Raw genomic sequence first — 21,429 nt, forward strand, 5'->3', positions numbered from 1 at the left:
CAGCATCTATGGTCTCCTGATTTGTTCATTTTAGCCACTCTGACTGGTGTGAGGTCATATCTCAATGTGGTTTTGATTTGTATTTCTATGATGAGGAGTGACGTTGAGCATCTTTTCATGTGCCTATTGGCCATCTGGATGTCTTCTTTGGAAAAGTGTCTGTTCATGTCTTTTGCCCATTTCTTCACTGCATTATTTGTTTTTCACGTGTGGAGTTTGGTGAGTTCTTTATAGATTTTGGATACTAGCCCTTTGTCTGATACATCATTTGCAAATATCTTTTCCCATTCCGCCAGTTGCCTTTTAGTTTTGTTGACTGTTTCCCTTGCAGTGCAGAAGCTTTTTATCTCGAGGAGGTCCCAATAGTTCATTTTTGCTTTTAATTCCCTTGCCTTTGGAGATGTGTCGAGTAAGAAATTGCTGCGGCTGAGGTCAGAGAGGTTTTTCTTGCTTTCTCCTCTGGGTTTTGATGGTTTCCTGTCTCACATTCAGGTCCTTGATCCATTTTGAGTTTGTTTTTATGAATGGTGTAAGAAAGTGGTCTACTTTCATTCTTCTGCATGTTGCTATCCAGTTCTCCCAGCACCATTTGTTAAAGAGACTGTCTTTTTTCTATTGGATGTTCTTTCCTGCTTTTCAAAGGTTAGTTGGCCATGCATTTGTGGGTCCAATACTGGGATCTCTATTGTATTCCATTGGTCTATGTGTCTGTTTTTGTGCCAATACCATTCTGTCTTGATGATTACAGCTTTGTAGTAGAGGCTAAAGTCTGGGATTTTGATGCCTCCCGCTTTGGTTTTCTTCTTCAATATTACTTTGGCTATTCAGGGTCTTTTGTGGTTCCATACAAATTTTAGGATTGCTTGTTGTAGCATTGAGAAGAATGCTGGTGCAATTTTGATTGGGATTGCATTGAATGTGTAGATTGCATTGGGTAGTATTGACATTTTGACAATATTTATTCTTCCAATCCATGAGCATGGAATGTTTTTCCATTTTTTTTGTATCTTCTTCAATTTCATTCATCAGCTTTCTATAGTTTTCGGCATACAGATCTTTTACATCCTTGGTTAGGTTTATTTCTAGGTATTTTATGATTATTGGTGCAATTGTGAATGGGATCAGTTTCTTTATGTGTCTTTCTGTTGCTTCATTATTGGTGTATAAAAATGCAACTGATTTCTGTACTTTAATTTTGTATCCTGTGACTTTGCTGAATTCATGTATCAGTTCTAGCAGACTTTTTGTGGAATCTGTTGGGTTTTCCATGTCATCTGCAAAAAGTGAAAGCTTGACTTCATCTTTGCCAATTTTGATGTCTTTTATTTCATGCAGTTGTCTGATTGCTGATGCTAGAGCTTCCAACACTATGTTAAACAACAGCGGTGAGAGTGGACATCCCTGTCATGTTTCTGATCTGAGGAGGAAAGCTCTCAGTTTTTCCCCATTGAGGATGATATTAGCTGTGGGCTTTCATAAATGCCTTTTATGATGTTTAAGTATGTTTCTTCTATCCCAACTTTCTTGAGGGCTTTTATTAAGAAAGGATGCTAAATTTTGTCAAATGCTTTTCTGCATTGATTTAGAGAATCATATGATTCTTTTCTTTATTAATGTGATATATCACATTGATTGATTTGTGAATAGTGAACCAGCCCTGCAGCCCAGGAATGAATCCCATTTGATCATGGTGAATAATTATTTTTATACGCTGTTGAATTTGATTTGCTAGTATCTTGGTGACAATTTTTGCATCCATATTCATCAGGGATATTGGCCTGTAGTTCTCTTTTATTGCTGGGTCTCTGTCTGGTTTGGGAATCAAAGTAATACTGGCTTCATAGAATGAGTCTGGAAGTTTTCCTTCCCTTCCTATTTCTTGGAACAGCTTGAGAAGGATAGGTATTATCTCTACTTTAAATGTCTGGTAGAATTCCCCAGGGAAGCCATTGGTCCTGGACTCTTATTTGCTGGGAGATTTTTGATAACTGATTCAATTTCTTCACTAGTCTGTTGTCTGCAGACAACAGTCTGCACATGGAACATTCTCCAAGATAGATCACATACTGGGTCACAAAACAGCCCTTAATAAGTATTAAAGAATTGAGATCATACCATGCACACCTTCAGACCACAATGCTATGAAACTTGAAATCAAATTTTCTATTTGATTCAAATTTCCTGTTTCTTCCCGTTTGAGTTTTGGAAGTGTGTAGGTGTTTAGGGATTTTTCCATTTCTTCCAGGTTGTCCAGTTTGTTGGCATATAATTTTTCACAGTATTCCCTGATAATTTCTTGTATTTCTGAGGGATTGGTTGTAATAATTCCATTTTAATTCATGATTTTATCTATTTGGGTCATCTCCCTTTTCTTTTTGAGAAGAATGGCTAGAGGTTTATCAATTTTGTTTATTTTTTCAAAAACCAACTCTTGGTTTCATTGATCTTCTCTACAGTTTTTTTAGATTCTATATTGTTTAATTTTCCTCTGATCTTTATTCTCTTCTTCTGCTGCGTTGGGGTGTCTTTGCTGTTCTGCTTCTAGTTTCTTTAGGTGTGATTTTAGATTTTGTATTTGGGATTTTTCTTGTTTCTTGAGATAGGCCTGGAATGCAGTGTATTTTCCTCTCAGGACTGCCTTCTCTGTATCCCAAAGCATTTGGATTGTTGTATTTTCATTTTCATTTGTTTCCATATAAATTTTAATTTCTTCTCTAATTGCCTGGTTGACCCATTCATTCCTTAGTAGGGTGTTCTTTAACCTCCATGCTTTTGGAGGTTTTCTAGACTTTTTCCTGTGGTTGATTTCAAGCTTCATAGCATTGTGGTCTGAAAGTGTGCATGGTAAGATCTCAATTCTTTTATACTTTTTAAGGGCTGTTTTGTGACCCAGTATGTGATCTATCTTGGAGAATGTTCCATGTGCACTCCATGAGCAGAAGAAAGTATATTCTGTTGCTTTGGGATGCAGAATTCTAAATATATCTGTCAAGTCCATCTGATCCAATGTATCATTGAGGGCCCTTGTTTCTGTATTGATTCTCTGTCTAGATGAACTATCCAGTGTTGTAGTGGAGTATTTAAGTCCCCTGCAGGGGCGCTTCAGTGGCTCAGTCTGTTGAGCATCCTACTTTGGCTCAGGTCATGATCTCGTGGTCTGTGGGTTTGAGCCCCGTGTCAGGCTCTTTGCGGACAGCTCAGAGCTTGGAGCCTACTTCGGATTCCATGTCTCCCTCTTTCTCTGCCCCTCCCTGCTCATGCTCTCTCTCTCTCTGTCAAAAGTAAATAAACATTAAAAAAAAAGCCCCCTGCAATTACCACATTCTTATCAATGAGGTTATGTTTGTGATTAATTGTTTTATATATTTGGGGGCTCCCCCGTATTCAGTGCATAGACATTTATATTGTTAGCTCTTCCTGATGGATAGGCCTTGTAATTATTATATAATGTCCTTCTTTGTCTCTTGTTAACAGCCTTTAATTTAAAGTCTAGTTTGTCTGATATAAGTATGGCTACTCCAGCTTTCTTTGACTTCCAGTAGCATGATAGATAATTCTCCATCCCCTCACTTTCAATATGAGGTGTCCTCAGGTCTAAAATGAGTCTCTTGTGGACAGCAAATAGATGAGTCTTGTTTTTTTAATCCATTCTTATACCCTATGTCTTTTGATTGAAGCATTTAGTCCATTTACATTCAGTGTTTTTTTTAATAAATATTTTTATTGTTTTTATTTATTTTTGAAGGAGAGAGACAGAGCATGAGTGGGGGAGGAGCAGAGAAAGAGGGAGACACAGAATACGAAGCAGGCTCCAGGCTCTGAGCTGTCAGCACAGAGCCCGATGCAGGGCTTGAACTCATGAACTGTGAGATCATGACCTGAGCCAAAGTTCGATGCTTAACGGACTGAGCCACCAAGGCGCCCCACATTCAGTGTTCTTATTGAAATATGTGGTTAGAAGGTGAGTCAAGATGGCGGCGTAGGAGGACGCTGGGCTCACCGCGCGTCCTGCTGATCACTTAGATTCCACCTACACCTGCCTAAATAACCCAGAAAATCACCAGAGGATTAGCAGAATGGAGTCGCTGGAGCCAAGCGCAGACGAGAGGCCCACGGAAGAGGGTAGGAAGGGCGGAGAGGCGGTGCGTGCTCCACGGACTGGTGGGAGGGAGCCGGGGCAGAGGGGCGGCTTGCCGGCCAAGCAGAGCCTCCGAGTCTGGCTGGAAAAGCGGAGGGGCCGGGCGGACTGTGTTCCGACAGCAAGCGCGACTTAGCGTCTGGGAGGACATAAGTTAGCAGCTCTGCTCAGAAAGCGGGAAGGCTGGAGGACAAAGGGAGGGAGAGCTGCTGAGCCCCCGGACGACAGAGCTCAGTTTGGCGGGGAACAAAGGCGCTCGCCAGCGCCATCTCCCCTGCCCATCCCCCAGCCAAAATCCCAAAGGGAACCAGTTGCTGCCAGGGAACTTGCTCGCTCCGCACAAACACCCAACTCTGTGCTTCTGCGGAGCCAAACCTCCGGCAGCAGATCTGACTCCCTCCCGCTGCCACAGGGCCCCTCCTGAAGTGGATCACCTAAGGAGAAGCGAGCTAAGCCTGCCCCTCCTGCCCCCGGGCACCTTGCCTACCCACCCCGGCTAATACGCCACATCCCCAGCATCACAAGCCTGGCAGTGTGCAAGTAGCCCAGACGGGCCACGCCACCCCACAGTGAATCCTGCCCCTAGGAGAGGGGAAGAGAAGGCACACACCAGTCTGACTGTGGCCCCAGCGGTGGGCTGGGGGCAGACATCAGGTCTGACTGCGGCCCCACCCACCAACTCCAGTTATACACCACAGCACAGGGGAAGTGTCCTGCAGGTCCTCACCACTCCAGGGACTATCCAAAATGACCAAGCGGAAGAATTCCCCTCAGAAGAATCTCCAGGAAATAACAGCTAATGAGCTGATCAAAAAGGACTTAAATATGGCACAAAAACAGACACATAGACCAATGGAATAGAATAGAAACCCCAGAACTAGACCCACAAACATATGGCCAACTCATCTTTGACAAAGCAGGAAAGAACATCCAATGGAAAAAAGACAGCCTCTTTAACAAATGGTGCTGGGAGAACTGGACAGCAACATGCAGAAGGTTGAAACTAGACCACTTTCTCACACCATTCACAAAAATAAACTCAAAATGGATAAAGGACCTAAATGTGAGACAGGAAACCATCAAAACCTTAGAGGAGAAAGCAGGAAAAGACCTCTCTGACCTCAGCCGTAGCAATCTTTTACTCGACACATCCCCAAAGGCAAGGGAATTAAAAGCAAAAGTGAATTACTGGGACCTTATGAAGATAAAAAGCTTCTGCACAGCAAAGGAAACAACCAACAAAACTAAAAGGCAACCAACGGAATGGGAAAAGATATTCGCAAATGACATATCGGACAAAGGGCTAGTATCCAAAATCTATAAAGAGCTCACCAAACTCCACACCCAAAAAACAAATAACCCAGTGAAGAAATGGGCAGAAAACATGAATAGACACTTCTCTAAAGAAGACATCCGGATGGCCAACAGGCACATGAAAAGATGTTCAGCGTCGCTCCTTATCAGGGAAATACAAATCAAAACCACACTCAGGTATCACCTCACGCCAGTCAGAGTGGCCAAAATGAACAAATCAGGAGACTATAGATGCTGGAGAGGATGTGGAGAAACGGGAACCCTCTTGCACTGTTGGTGGGAATGCAAATTGGTGCAGCCGCTCTGGAAAGCAGTGTGGAGGTTCCTCAGAAAATTAAAAATAGACCTACCCTATGACCCAGCAATAGCACTGCTAGGAATTTATCCAAGGGATACAGGAGTACTGATGCATAGGGCCACTTGTACCCCAATGTTCATAGCAGCACTCTCAACAATAGCCAAATTATGGAAACAGCCTAAATGTCCATCAACTGATGAATGGATAAAGAAATTGTGGTTTATATACACAATGGAATATTACGTGGCAATGAGAAAAAATGAAATATGGCCTTTTGTAGCAATGTCGATGGAACTGGAGAGTGTGATGCTAAGTGAAATAAGCCATACAGAGAAAGACAGATACCATATGGTTTCACTCTTATGTGGATCCTGAGAAACTTAACAGGAACCCATGGGGGAGGGGAAGGAAAAAAAAAAGAGGTTAGAGTGCGAGAGAGCCAAAGCATAAGAGACTGTTAAAAACTGAGAACAAACTGAGGGTTGATGGGGGGTGGGAGGGAGGAGAGGGTGGGTGATGGGTATTGAGGAGGGCACCTTTTGGGATGAGCACTGAGTGTTGTATGGAAACCAGTTTGTCAATAAATTTCATATAAAAAAACCAAAAAAAACAAACAAAAAAAGAAAGATATGTGGTTAGATTCATTGTGATATCTGTAGATTTCATGCTTGTAGTGATACTTTGTGGTCCTTGCAACATTTCACTCACAGAGTCCCCCTTAGGATCTCTTGTAGGGCTGGTTTAGTGGTGATGAATTCCTTCAGTTTTTGTTTGTTTGGGAAAACCTATATCTCTCCTTCTATTCTGAATGACAGACTTGCTGGATAAAGGATTCTTAGCTGCATATTTTTCCTGTTCATCACATTGAAGATTTCCTGCCATTCCTTTCTGGCCTGCCAAGTTTCAGTAGGTAGGTCTGCTACTACTCTTAAGGGTCTACCTTTTTAAGTTAGGGCCTGTTTACCCCTAGCTGCTTTCAGAATTTTCTCTTTATCCTTGTATTTTGCCAGTTTCACTATGATATGTCGTGCAGAAGATCGATTCAAGTTACGTATGAAGGGAGTTCTCTGTACCTTTTGGATTTCAATGCCTTTTTCCTTCCCCAGATCAGGGAAGTTGTCAGCTATGATTTGCTCAAGTATACCTTCAGCCCCTTTCTCTCTCTCTTCTTCTGGAATTCCTATGATATGGGTATTGTTGCGTTTCATTGCATCACTTAGTTTTCCAATTCTCCCCTCATACTCCTGGATTCTTTTTATCTTTTTCTCAGCTTCCTCTCTTTTCCATAATTTTATGTTCTAATTCACCTATTCTCTCCTCTGCCTCTTCAATCTGTGCTATGGCCACCTCCATTTTATTTTGCACCTCATTTATAGCATTTTATTAAATTCATCATGACTTTTTTATTCCCTTGATCTCTGTAGCAATAGATTCTCTGCTGTCCTCTATGCTTTTTTTCAAGCCCAGCAATTGATTTTATGACTATTATTCTAAATTCGTGTTCAGTTATATTGCTTAAATCAGTTTGGATCAATTTGTTAGCTGTTGCTACTTCCTGGAATTTCTTTTGAGGAGAATTCTTTCATTTCATCATTTTGGCTAGTTTTCTGTCCCTTATGCATTTTAAAAGCTTGTGTGCTCTGCACCTGTGAGCACTGCTATATTAGAGGAAGGTCATACACTTTCCAGTGTCTGGCCCTTCAGGAGGTGTTTTTTGGGAGATTGTTACTTGCTCTCTGTTGTTGTGACTTTGGTTATTTTATTACCCTACACGTAGTGGTATTTTGGACCCTCCACAAGGTGTTCTTTGATTTATTCCTTGGAGTAAAGGAAAGGAAAACAGACAAACAGGAGACAAAAACATGCAAACACCCAAACAACACAAATAAACAATAACAAAAAACTAAAGACTAAAAACAACCCCCAAACACTGACTACATGTAAAGAAGAGGGTGGAGGCGGTGCTGATGGAAGAGCACATACAAAGACAGAAATGACAGGAATGGGCAGCAGGGGGAGAAAAAATAAACATTGACTTTGCAGGGAGACTAAAAGGCTTAATCCAGAGAGAGAGAGAGAGAAAGGAAAATAAAGAAGGAGGAGGGGAAAACGAAATAAAGATAAAGTTCCCCAGACAGAGAATCTATATGACTTGATTATTCCAGAGAGAAAGGAGTGTAAAGAAGGAGATGTAGAACATGTATCAAAACAATGGGTTAAATATGTCTGTTTAGACAAACCAATAACCATTGTAACCAGCCTAGGGGAGGGAATAGATAGGAGGAGAAAAGGGGTGGGGCGGAGAATATATCTTTATATCCAGAATTGACCTAGAGTTAATCCAGGCAATGCTGCAGTGCTGGTCGGGAGGAGCTTTCTGCAGGGTCTGTGTTGCTCCGGGGATACGCAGTTACCCAGTACAAAGGGGCGCGGTTTGGTGTAGTCTGGACTCACCTCCACTATGGGCCCCGGGAGTGATCCCTGAAGCTCCGCCTTGGTGTGGCAGGGGCAGGAGATGGTGATCCCTCAGTCTCTTCGCCACAGAGCCAGATCAGGTGGACTCCGTTTGAGTCTTCCTCACTGTACTATGGGCGCAAGCGGAGCGGTCCTTCTCTCTCCGCCAACTCCCCTGACCCTGCGCTTGGGTTTCAAAGTCCTGCTCCATGTGCTCTGGCGCTGGGAAAGCGCCTCTCAGTGTGGCCCGATTTGTGGTCCCAGCTGGCTTTGTCTGTGCCACTGCACTTCATGGAGGACAGCCTTTTCCTACTGTGGACTGAGCCACTGCCCTTGCCGCCTGAGCCCCTGGGGTGGTGGTCGCAGGCTGGCTTTGTCTTTTTCCACAGCACCCCAGGGAGACGGCCACCTTTTCTTCCTGCAGACTGCGCCCTCAGTCCAGCCACTGCCACTGGGGGAGGCGGACGCAGGCAGGCTTTGTACTATCGCACAGCCCTCCAGGAGGGAACTACTTTCTCCAACTTCGGACTGAGTCCCTGAGGTACCACCACACCCAGGGATGGCTACCCCCATCCCCTGCCCGCCCTCCCTTGCCGATGCGCGAACAGGGAGCAGGCCCAGTCCGAAGAAAGCCCTGCAGTTAGAGATCGGATCCCTCTCAGTCTCAGTCCGAGGTCTTTCTCCTGTCCAGATACGGTCCTACACTTCCCTAGCCACTCTTTCTCTTCCCTTTGTCTCTCCGCAGAAGGGGGGGGGGGGTCCCTCCTCTCCGTGCCCATGCAGCTTTTTTTTTTTTTTATCTCCCCCAGTTCGTAATCACCCACCCATCTTTTTTCCAGCTTTCCCATTTTCTTCCTGGTAGATTCAGTCTCTTTTCCTCCCAGGCTCTGTTGTTCAAAATCCTTTGGCTTCTGCACTTCTTTGTTTGAGAGACGTGGGAAGTATGGTTCCCACTACTTGTCGGCCATGTTGGCCTCCTCTGCCTCAGGTGCCGTCTGACTCTGCTCCGCCATTTTTTGTTGTCCCTCTGCCTCTAAGCCCACGCGAAGATCGCAGGGCACTGGGGAGCAGTTGACGATCCTCGGGCTGACAGAGCTCCCTCCGGAAGACGCGGCATGACAGGTGCTAGGGCAAGGGGCGGCCTGCGTGTGGGCCGCCGGAGCGTGGTGGGGGATGGGGGGGGCGGTGCTGGGACAGCAGACTCTTAACTACAGAGAAAAAACTGATGGTTACCAGAGGAGAGATGGTAAAAAAAAAAAAAAAAAAAAAAAAAAAAAAAAAAAAAGGAGAAAATGAGGAACTTAATAGATATTTCTTAAGTCAGGAAAACGGGGAAATGTGTTCTTGTTCTGACGTTGGAGGTTAGTCAGTGATGTGAGGCAGAGATCCCAGGGAAGATGGAGTGGTCCTTTGGAGCACTAGAGTGTGGGGGCTGAAGAGTGGACTCTGGAGTCAAGCAAGTTAGTTTTGAATCTGGCTGTCTGACGTACCAAGTGTGGAAACTTAATATGGGCAAATTAATGAATTGTTGTGTCTCAGTGTGCTTATCTGCTGTTGAAAGATACTAATTATACCTACTTTGTAGGGTTGTTAAGACAAATGAGCTAATGTAAGTGAAGGGCAAAGAGCAGTGCTTGGCATACAAAAAGTGCTATATAGGTGTTAGCTACCTGAAAGCCATATGATGGGACAGGGACATGGAGAGAGATGCAGATGTATCTGGGGAAGAAGACAGGACTGTAAAGGTGGAGGGACTTTCAGGAAGATCAGAGGAAGCATCTGCTCAGCTGCTAGTGCAGAAGTTTAGGAAAGGGTGCTTGGAACAGGGAGGAAATGCCTATCTGGAGGAAGCAAGGGCCAGGGACTCCCACAAAAGGAACAAAGAGACAGAGAAGCCAAGTGGTACACCTGCCTAACCTGGAGGTGTATGGGGAGACCCAACAAAGGGAGAAAGGAGGTGTCGAGGATCTCTCCAGACCTCGCAGTGGAGCCTGGGATTTGGGTGATGGAGACCTCGGAGCCCAGGACGTTGTGCCAGCCGTGCCAAGTTTCAGTCAGGTTTCTGTTACTTTAGGATGAAGTGACTATGTTCAATAACTTCTGTAGCATTTAGGAAGATATTTAAAATTTCCCTTTTCCTTAGCAAATAAAAAAATTACAGTCTGGTCTCAGCCAAAGTTAAAATTGCAAGAAGCCATTTGGGCAGTGTTTCTTTTTTTAGTGAAAATTTTAAAGTTTTAATTTAAATTCCAGTTAGTTAACATACAGTGTAATATTAATTTCAGATGTAGTGTTTATTAAATTTTGCATGCATCAGAATCACCCTATGGTCTGGGGTGGAACCTAGCAGCTGTAGGTTTAAGAAGGCCCCACATGATTTCGGTATTTACCAAAATGTTTGGGAAACACTTCTCAGGCCTTACTCTTCAGTGGATACATACATCACCTGGGGATCTTGTGAGAGTGCAGATTCTGAAGGTCCAACATGGAGCCTGCAATTCTGCCCTTCTAACAAGCTCCCAGATGAGGCCGCTGCTGCTGGTGTGAGGAGCACAATTTGAATATAAGACTGAGAGCAGGCATCAAAGTCCAAGGGAGAATGCAGGGAAATCCTGGAATGGTTGCAAGAGGAAATGAGGAGTGGGAGAGTTGGAAAGAGCTGTGTCTGCTGTTTGCCTCTGTCATATCTACAGGCTATTTAGCCTCATGCAGAATCACCTGAGACAGACAGGCAGTTAGTTACAGTCTTGGATCCCACCCTCGACTTACTGAATTAGAATCTCCAGGGGAGGGTTTTGGGAGTCTGCATTTTTTTTTTATAAGCACCTGAAAATGATCTGTATCAATTAGCCAAGTTTAGGAAACGCTGATGAAAACGTCAAGACGTCAGAGAGGTTTCCCCAGTCATCTGTAATTGTTTCACTCATTGCTTGAAGAAATTTTCCATTTTACCGAATGTTCATTTAATGGTTTACAAGCAAAATTCACAATATTTTGTCTTATGGCTTCCAGTTCAGAAGACAACAGGAAAACTGTGGAGATGAGAAAAAGTGGCAACAAAAAATTGGAACAAGATACCTGAAAAAAAAAAAGTGAGTTCCGTTAGCAAATGAAACATTAAATGCTTATCCACATTTTGTATTATGAAATTATTGAAGCCTGGGTAAACTTTGATTTTAGTTGTAGACTTTGAAAATCAGCATTAAACCTTAAACACCAGTGTTAAACACCAGAAAAATGTTTCCAGGAATGCTTTGCAAAGTTGGAAATCTTGATTAATGGAGTGGCCAATTTCATCATGCTAGGAGCCACAGAATGTTTTTATTTATTTTGTTTATCTATTTATTTTTAGTTTCAAGTTTTTATTTAAATTCCATTTGGTTAACATATAGTGTAATATCAGTTTCAGGTGTAGAATTTAGTGATTCATCACTTACATAACAACACCCAGCACTCATCACAACAAGTTCCCTCCTTAATACCCATCACCCATATAGCCCATCCCTCCACCCACCTCCCCTCCAGCAACCCTCAGTTTGTTCTCTATAGTTAAGAAATCTTCTTTATCCATTCATCAGTCAATGGACATTGGGCCCTTTCCATAATTTGGCTGTTATTGATAATGCTGCTATAAACATCGGGTGCATGTATCCCTTTGAATCAGTATTTTTGTATCCTTTGGGTAAATACCTAGTAGTGCAATTGCTGGATTATAGGGTAGTTCTATTTTTTAACTTCTTGAGGAAACTCCATACTGTTTTCCAAAGTGGCTGCATCAGTTTGCATTCCCACCAATGTCGGAGGGTTCCCCTTTCTCCACATCCTTGCCAACATCTGTTGTTTCCTGTGTTGTTAATTTTAGCTATTCTGACAGGTGTGAGGTGATATCTCATTGCAGTTTTTATGCATATGCATATGCACTCTATGATGATGAGTGATGTTGAGAATCTTTTCATGTGTCTGTTAGCCCTCTGGATGTCTTCTTTGGAAAAATGTTCATGTCCTCTGCCCATTTTTTTAACTGGGTTATTTGTATTTCGGGTGTTGAGTTTGATATGTTCTTCATATATTTTGGATACTAACCCTTTAATAGATATGTGATTTGCAAATATCTTCTTCCATTCCAAAGGTTGCCTTTTAATTTTGCTGCTTGTTTCCTTTGCTGTGCAGAACTTTTGTATTATAATGAAGTCCCAATAGTTTATTTTTGCTTTTGTTTCCCTTGCCCCAGAGACAGATCTAGTAAGAATTTGGTATGGCTGATGTCAAAGAGGTTGCTGCCTGTGTTCTCCTCTAGAATTTTGATGGTTTCCTTTCTCACATGTAGGTCTTTTATCCCTTTTGAAATTATTTTTTGGTATCGTATAAGAAAGTGGTCCAGTTTTATTCTTTTGCATGTCGTTGTTCGGTTTTCCCAGCACAATTTGTTGACGAGACTGTGTTTTTTTCCATTGGATATTCTTTCCTGCTTTGTCAAAGATTAGTTGACCGTATAGTTGTGGGTTCATTTCTGGGTTTTCTCTTCTGATACGTTGATCTATGTGTCTGTTTTTGTGCCATAGTGTCTTGATCACTACAGATTTGAAATACAGCTTGAAGTCTGGAATTGTGATGGCTCCAGATTTGTTTTTCTTTTTCAAGAATTCTTTGGCTATTCGGAGTCTTTTGTGGTTCTATACAAAAATACCACCAGCATTTTTCACAGAGCTAGAACAAAAAGTCCTATGAAAAAGCTCTGTGAAAAATGCTGGTGATATTCTGATAGGGAATGCATTAAATGTTTAGATTGCTGTGGGTAGTATAGACATTTTAACAATACTTCTTCTTCCAATTCATGAGCGTGGAATGTTTTTCCATTTCTTTGTGTCCTCTTGAATTTCTTTCATAAGTGTTCTAAAATTTTCAGAGTAAAGATATTTTACCTCTTTAGTTAGTTTTATTTCTAGGTATGTTATGATTTTTGGTGCAGTTGTAAATGGGATCAATTCCTTGATTTCTCTTTCTGCTGTCTCATTATTAGTGTATAGAAATGCAACAGATTTCTGTACATTGATTTTGTATCCTGTGACTTCACTGAATTTGTGTATCATGGCTATTGCATTTTTCATTGTAGCCTGACTAGTTTTTAGGTATTTTATCTCTGCAGTAAGGGACTCCCTGGTGCCTTCTATGCTTCTTCAAGCTCATCTAGTATCCTTATGGTAAATTCTGGATCAGGCATATTACTCATACCTGTTTTGATTAGATCTCTGGCTTGACCTTTTCATGTTCTTTCCTTTGGGATGAATTCCTCCATCTTGGCATTTTGCCAAGGTCTCTGTCTTCTGTGTGTTGGGGGAGCCTGTTATATTTCCTGCTCCTGAGAGTAATGGCTTTATGAAGAAGAGGTCATATACTGTCCAGAGTCTGATGCTTCAGGAAGTGTCTCTGGTGAATGCTGTGTGTACTCTACTACTGTGTTTTGGCTGCTCTTTCCCTCAGGTCAGTCCTCTGCAGAGTTTCTCCTTGCCTGCAGTGGAGAGTGTTTTGACCTTGGCCAAGTGTGTCAAATTTTAACTAGGTGTGCTCTGGTCTATTTGTTAAAAGAGACCTGATGCTATTTCCACTAGAGCTGAAGTTTTGCAGCTATGAAGTTTTGTCTATGGTTGGTAGACATGGTGCATGTGGGGGTTTGCTGGTCTTCTGGGGAAGAGGCCTGCTTCATTGCTTCTCAGGCACACTTGCCCAAGAAAAGCAGCACCTGCAGAGTGCAGGGAGGCGGGGCTTGGTGTTGAGACATTTAGGCTGCCACTGTTGGTGCAGTGCTGCTTACTGAAGTTTATGTTGAGGAGCAGGGGAGAGAAATGGCATCGACCAGCTCCCTCATCTCCAGAGCGGGGGTTTGCACCCCGTGCTGTCTGGGAAGCCCTCCCAGAAGAGCAAACAGTCTCCCCTTGTGTGTCCCAATCATCCCTTAGATCCCTGCCTTCACTCTGTCTGTGGCTGGACCTTCTGCCCACCTGGCAGTGCAGTGCACCTGCGTTCTATCCCAGGAAGGCTGGCTGAGTTTTTAAATTTTTTTTTCAACGTTTATTTATTTTTGGGACAGAGAGAGACAGAGCATGAACGGGGGAGGGGCAGAGAGAGAGGGAGACACAGAATCGGAAACAGGCTCCAGGCTCTGAGCCATCAGCCCAGAGCCTGACACGGGGCTCGAACTCACGGACCATGAGATGGTGACCTGGCTGAAGTCGAACGCTTAACCGACTGCGCCACCCAGGCGCCCCCTGGCTGAGTTTTTAAACTAAGGACCTGGTGTGGTAGGGACCCTCATTGGTCCTCTGGGGAAGAGTCTCACTGCACTGGGACTGATGCAAATTTGTTCCAGGAAGACAGTCACACCAAAGTGCAGGGGTGTAGAGTTTGGAGTGAAGTGCAGCAAAGAGCCAGTCTCCAAGTTAGCCGCTCTCAGAACATGTCTCTGTACCTCTGCTGAGGGGTGAGGGAGGGTAATGGCACCTGCTGGCTTCTTTTGTCCCCAGAGAGGCAATGCCACATCTCCTAGATGAGCTCCCAGAAGAGGGAAGTGTCTTTCCCAGTGCATCCCAGGGGATCCTCAGATTAAAAAAATTTTTTTTAATGTTTATTTATTTTTTTTTTTGAGAGAGAGAGACAGAGTGTGAGTGGGGGAAGGGGCAGACAGATAGAGAGACACTGGATCTGAAGCAGGCTCCAGGCTCTCAGTTGTCAGCACGGAGTCTGACACAGGGCTCTAACCCACGAACTGTGAGATCATGACTTGAGCTGAAGTCCGGCACTTAACCAACTGAGCCACCCAGGCACCCCACCAGGGGATCCTCAGATTGCCGACTCCAGTCTTTGAGCCTCGCTGGTTATAAAAACTCATGAAATTGAGCCCCTGTCATTTTCCCAGTCAGTGGATTTGGGGAGTTCTTTGTGCAACTCCCCTATGTGCTCTTCTCCCTCTCTCTCTGTCTCTCCTCTCTTCTCTTTGCAGCACCAGGGGTTCCTCCCCTCCACAGCACCCATGATCCATTTCTCCCTCAAACCACATCTCTGCACCTCCTACCTTTCACTTATGTGGCCTCTTCCCTCCCTCTAGTTGTGTGGTTTGTTCTGTTAGTCCTCAGATCAATTTCTTGGGTATTGAGAATGATTTCTTATTGATCTAGCTGTGTTGGAGGGAGGAGGCAAGCCTAGGGTCCTACTCTGCCATCTTAGCTCCTCTTCCCACAGAGGTGTTGGTAAATTGATCTTGAGGACAAAAGTAAGGTGAAGTGAGGTTCTACCTCACAGAAGCTCCTCTCCAAGCTCAGAATGGAGAGTTGATTTCATGAGGAAACTTGACTTTGGATCTTCTGAGGATACTTGGGTTGGCTCAGTAAAGATCAGCTAGTGGTGTAGATTGGACTCGAGGTTTCCAAAGATCATTTCAAAAATTTTTTTTGGCAGTAAAATATACATAACAGAATTTACTATCTGAGCCAATTTTAAGTGTGTAGTTCAGTGTTATTGAGTACATTCACATTGTTGTACAACCATCACCGCCTTCCATCTCCACAACGCTTCATCTTGCAAAACTGAACTGAAAACTGAAACTCTGGACCCATTAAAAAATATAACTCCTCTATCTTCCTCCTCCCAGCCCCTGATAACCACCATTCTACTTTCTGTTTCTATGATTTTGACTACTATAAGTACCTCTTATAAATGGAATTATGTAGTATTTGTCTCTGTGTCATCTTCCACTCTTAAAGCAGGGAAAATTTGTCTTATACCCTAGTTTTTCTCTCTTGTGCTCCCCCCCACTTTCTCTTTCTTCCTCTCTCTCTTTCTATAGATAGACAGAGAGGCATAATAGATTATATGATGTGTTTAATAGCTTATATGATATATATATTATATCATATACATATGCCTAGTCAGATATGCTATTTCTTTGGTGGTTATATCTCTAATATGTATATATTTCTCTTTCCCCACATATGAAACTTTTCAGAATGTTCATGCAAAAGACAGATTAAACACATTTTTATTCTTGCTAAACTGTTTGAGTTACAAATCTTAATGCATATTTTCTTAATGAGATGTTAATATTTTCACAGAAGCAAATTCTTAGCAAAGAAGTAAATCGCAGACATCAGTGAGCAGGTGAAGGATATTTATATTAAGTGGGGAGGTGTGGGTAGAGATAAAAATTCCAAAGCCCAGGCCACAGCCCAGACCAATTAAGTGAGAATCTTGGAGGGTGTGTTCCAGACATCAGTGTTTTTTTCAACTCCTTCAATGACTTAAACGTGCAGCCAAAGTTGAGAATCACTGTCCAAAGTAAGGACTAAGGCAGTGGCTCACAGTCACTTCTGCACATTAGAATCAACTGGGGAGCTTAAAAAAAAAAGCACAGTGCTTGAGCTCTGTCTTAGACCAATTAAATCACAACTTTTGAGGAATAGAGTCTGGGAAATATTGTCTTTTAAAAAAACTTCCAGGTGATTCTAAATATAGCCAAGGGTTGAGAACCACTGAACTAAAAGATGGATATTCTGAGAAATTAGTAATAAATTTATTATTGTATTCTAAAGCAGGACCCATAATTGAGTTTGTGGATGAATTTTTTCAAACTTTAACAAAAACTAATTTTGATGCTTCATATATAGTTTCTGCTTATGGAAAAAAACTAGAATGCTACTATAAAGTAAAATGGTGAACATGGCATGACATAAAGGAAATATGGAGAAATAGTAGAGACTTAGAGAACTCAGAAGTAGACCATAGTTTATACTAGAATTTTGGAAGTTCTTACTGTAAAAGTAATTTGCACTTAAAGCATATTTTTTAAATTTTTTTTTTTTTTCAACGTTTTTATTTATTTTTGAGACAGAGAGAGACAGAGCATGAACGGGGGAGGGGCAGAGAGAGAGGGAGACACAGAATCGGAAACAGGCTCCAGGCTCTGAGCCATCAGCCCAGAGCCTGACGCGGGGCTCGACCTCACGCACCGTGAGATCGTGACCTGGCTGAAGTCGGACGCTTAACCGACTGCGCCACCCAGGCGCCCCTAAAGCATATTGTTTAAAAAAGAGAAGCAAACAAATGATAGTAAAAGTCACCAGATATAACCACTCTTAACTTTTTAGTGTGTATGATTTATTTTTTCCATTTTTCATTTCCATATTTAAATGCATTGTACATAGTTAAAAAAGAGCTTTATTGTGGAGAACTTTGGGCATATGCAAAAGCACCCTGAATAGTATAATGACCTCAATTTCCCAGTTACTTTACTTCTGTTATCAACCCATAGTCCATCTTGTTTTATCTAAATCCTCCTCCACGTTTCTCTCTCTTAAATCACTGTTGAAGCAAATCCAAGATATATCATTTTATACATAGTTATTGTTTCAGTTAATATATTATGAATATTTTTTCATGTCAGTAACTATTTTCCTATTACTTAATTAAAAAAATTTTTTTTAAATTTACATCTAAATTAGTTAGCATATAGTGCAACAATGATTTCAGGAGTAGATTCCTCATTGCCCCTTACCCATTTAGCCCATCCCCCCTCCCACAACCTCTCCAGCAACCCTCTGTATATTCTCCATATTTATGAGTCTCTTCTGTTTTGTCCCCCTGCCTGTTTTTATATGATTTTTGTTTCCCTTTCCTTATGTTCATCTGCTTTGTGTCTTAAAGTCCTCATAGGAGTGAAGTCATGTATTTGTCTTTCTCTGACTAATTTCACTTAGCAAATACTCTCCAGTTCTATCCACGTAGCTGCAAAAGACAAGATTTCATTCTTTTTGATTTCCGAGTAATACTCCATTGTACGTATATACCACATCTTCTTTATCCATTCATCCATCGATGGACATTTGGGCTCTTTCCATACTTAAGCTATTGTTGATAGTGCTGCTCTAAACATGGGGGTGCACGTGTCCCTTCAAAACAGCACACCTGTATCCTTTGGGTAAATACCTAGTCGTGCAATTGCTGGGTTGTAGGGTAGTTCTATTTTTAGTTTTTTTTGAGGAACCTCCATACTGTTTTCCAGAGTGGCTACACCAGCTTACATTGCCACCAACAATGCAAAAGAGATTCTCTTTCTCCGCATCCTCGCCAACATCTGTTGTTGCCTGAATTGTTAATGTTAGCCATTCTGACAGGTGTCAGGTGATATCTCATTGTGGTTTTGATTTGTATTTCCCTGATGATGAATGATGTTGAGCATTTTTTCATGTGTCGGTTGGCCATCTGGATGTCTTCTTTGGAGAAGTGTCTCTTCATGTCTTTTGACCATTTCTTCACTGGATTATTTGTGTTTTGGGTTTTGAGTTTGATAAGTTCTTTATAGATTTTGGATATTAACCATTTATCTCATATGTCATTTGCAAATATCTTCTCCTATTCTGTGGGTTGCCTTTTAGTTTTGCTGATTGTTTCCTTCGCTGTGCAGAAGCTTTTTATTTTGATGAGGTCCCAGTAGTTCATTTTTGCTTTTGTTTCCCTTGCCTTGGGAGATGTGTTGAGTAAGAAGTTGCTACAGCCAAGATTAAAGAGGTTTTTGCCTGCTTTCTCCTTGAGGATTTTGATGGCTTCCTGTCTTACATTGAGGTCTTTCATCCATTTTGGGTTTATTTTTGTGGATGGTGTAAGAAAATGGTCCAGGTTCATTCTTCTTCATGTGGCTGTCCAGTTTTCCCGGCACCACTTGCTAAAGAGATTGTCTTGATTCCATTGGATATTCTTTCCTGCTTTGTCAAAGATTAGTTGGCCATACGTTTGTGGGTCCATTTCTGGGTTCTCTTTTCTGTTCCTTTGATCTGAGTGTCTGTTCTTGTGCCAGTACCATACTGTCTTGATGATTTCAGCTTTGTAGTAGAGCTTGAAGTCCGGGATTGTGATGCCTCCTGCTTTGGTTTTCTTTTTCAAGATTGCTTTGGCTATTCGGGGTCTTTTCTGGTTCCATGCAAATTTTGGGATTATTTGTTCTAGCTCTGTGAAGAATGCTGGTGTTATTTTGATAGGGATTGCATTGAATACATAGATTGCTTTGAGTGGTATCAACATTTTAACAATATTTGTTCTTCCTATCCAGGAGCATGGATCTTTTTCCATTTTTTTTTTTTTTGTGTCTTCTTCAATTTCTTTCATAAGCTTTCTATAGTTTTCAGTGTATAGATTTTTCACCTCATTGATTAGATTTATTCTTGGGCATTTTATGGTCTTTGGTGCAATTGTAAATGGGATCAATTCTTTGATTTCTCTTTCTGTTGCTTCATTGTGGGTGTATAGGAATGCAACCGTTTTCTGTGGGTTGATTTTATATTCTGCAACTTTGCTGAATTCATGAATCCGTTCTAGCAGTTTTTTTGGTGGAATCTTTCAGATATTCCATGTAGAGCATCATGTCATCTGGGGAGAATGGAAGTTTGACCTGCTCCTGGCTGATTTGGATGCATTTTATTTCTTTGTGTTGTCTGATTGCAGAGACTAAGACTTCCAATACTATGTTGAATAACGTGGCGCGAGTGGACATCCCTGTCTTGTTCCTGACCTTAGGGGCAAAGCTCTCAGTTTTTCCCATTGAGGATGATATTAGCGTTGGATCATCATATATGGCTTTTATTATCTTGAGGTATGCTCCTTCTATCTCTACTTTCTTGAGGGTTTTTATCAAGAAAGGATGCTGTATTTTGTCAAATGCTTTCTGTGCATCTATTGAGAGGATCATATGGTTCTTGTCCTTTCTTTTATTGATGTGATGAATTACATTAATTGTTTTGCAGATAATGAGCCAGCCCTGAATCCCAGGTATAAATCCCACTTGGTCGTGGTGGATACTTTTTTTAATGTATTGTTGGATCTGGCTGGCTAATACCTTGTTGAGGATTTTTGCATCCATGTGCGTCACGGAAATTGGTCTATAGCTCTCCTTTTTAGTGGGGTCCATATTTGGTTTTGGAATCAAAGTAATGCTGGCTTCATAGAAAGAGTTTGGAAGTTTTCCTTCCATTTCTATTTTTTGGAACAGTTTCAAGAAAATAGATGTTAACTCTTCCTTAAATGTTTGGTAGAATTCCCCTGGAAAGCCATCCGGCCCTGGGCTCTTGTTTTTTGGGGAACTTTTGATTACTACTTCTATTTCTTTATTGGTTATGGGTCTGCTCAAATATTCTATTTCTTCCTGTTTCAGTTTTGGTAGTGTATATGTTTCTAGGAATTTGTCCATTTCTTCCAGATTGCCCATTTTATTGGCATATAATTGCTCATAATATTCTCTTATTATTGTTTTTATTTCTGCAGTGTTGGTTGTGATCTCTCCTCTTTCATTCTTGATTTTATTTATTTGGGTCCTTCCCTTTTTCTTCTTGATCAAACTGGCTAGTGGTTTATCGATTTTGTTAATTCTTTCAAAGAACCAGCTTCTGGTTTTATTGATCTGTTCTACTGTTTTTTTGTTTTGTTTTGTTTTGTTTTGTTTCAATAGTATTAATTTCTGCTCTAATCTTTATTACTTCCTGTCTTCTGCTGGTTTTGGGTTTTATTTGCTGTTCTTTTTCCAGCTCTTTAAGGTGTAAGGTTAGGTTGTGTATCTGAGATCCTTCTTCCTTCTTTAGGAAGGCCTGGAGGCTATATACTTCCCTCTTATGACTGCCTTTGCTGTGTCCCAGAGGTTTTGGGTTGTGTGTTATCATTTTCATTGGCTTCCATATACTTTTTAACTTCCTCTTTCACTTCTTGGTTAGCCCATTCATTCTTTAGTAGGATGTTCTTCAGTCTCCAAGTATTTGTTACTTTTCCAAATTTTTTCTTGTGGTTGATTTTGAGTTTCATAGCATTTTAGTCTGAAAATATGTACAGTATGCTCTGGATCTTTTTGTATTTGCTGAGGGCTAATTTGAGTCCCATTTGTGGTCTATTCTGGAGAACGTTCCATGTGCACTGGAGAAGAATGTATATTGTGCTGCTTTAGGATGAAATGTTTTGAATATATCTGTTAAGTGCATCTGGTCCAGTGTGTCATTCAAAGCCATTGTTTCCTTGTTGATTTTTTGGTTAGATGATCTGTCCATTGCTGTGAGTGGGGTGTTGAAGTCTCCTACTATTATAGTATTACTGTCAATGAGTTTCTTTGTTTCTGATTAATTGATTTATATATTTGGGTGTTTCTGCCTTTGGAGCATAAATGTTTACAATTGTTAGGTCTTCTTGGTGGATAGACCCC

The 21,429-nt window shown here is 41.6% G+C and overlaps 1 long non-coding RNA gene across 1 annotated transcript; it reads left to right on the plus strand.

Moving 5' to 3' along the window:
• The first annotated feature begins 827 nt into the window (after window positions 1-827).
• LOC125162293 (uncharacterized) lies at window positions 828-13,108 on the plus strand. The gene is made up of 3 exons (XR_007150952.1): window positions 828-868; window positions 10,100-10,103; window positions 12,938-13,108. It is a non-coding gene; the product is annotated as an uncharacterized LOC125162293 (long non-coding RNA).
• The last annotated feature ends 8,321 nt before the right edge of the window (window positions 13,109-21,429 follow it).

Source organism: Prionailurus viverrinus, chromosome A3, assembly GCF_022837055.1.
Source record: "Prionailurus viverrinus isolate Anna chromosome A3, UM_Priviv_1.0, whole genome shotgun sequence".
In the NCBI taxonomy this organism is placed as follows: Eukaryota; Metazoa; Chordata; class Mammalia; order Carnivora; family Felidae; genus Prionailurus; species Prionailurus viverrinus.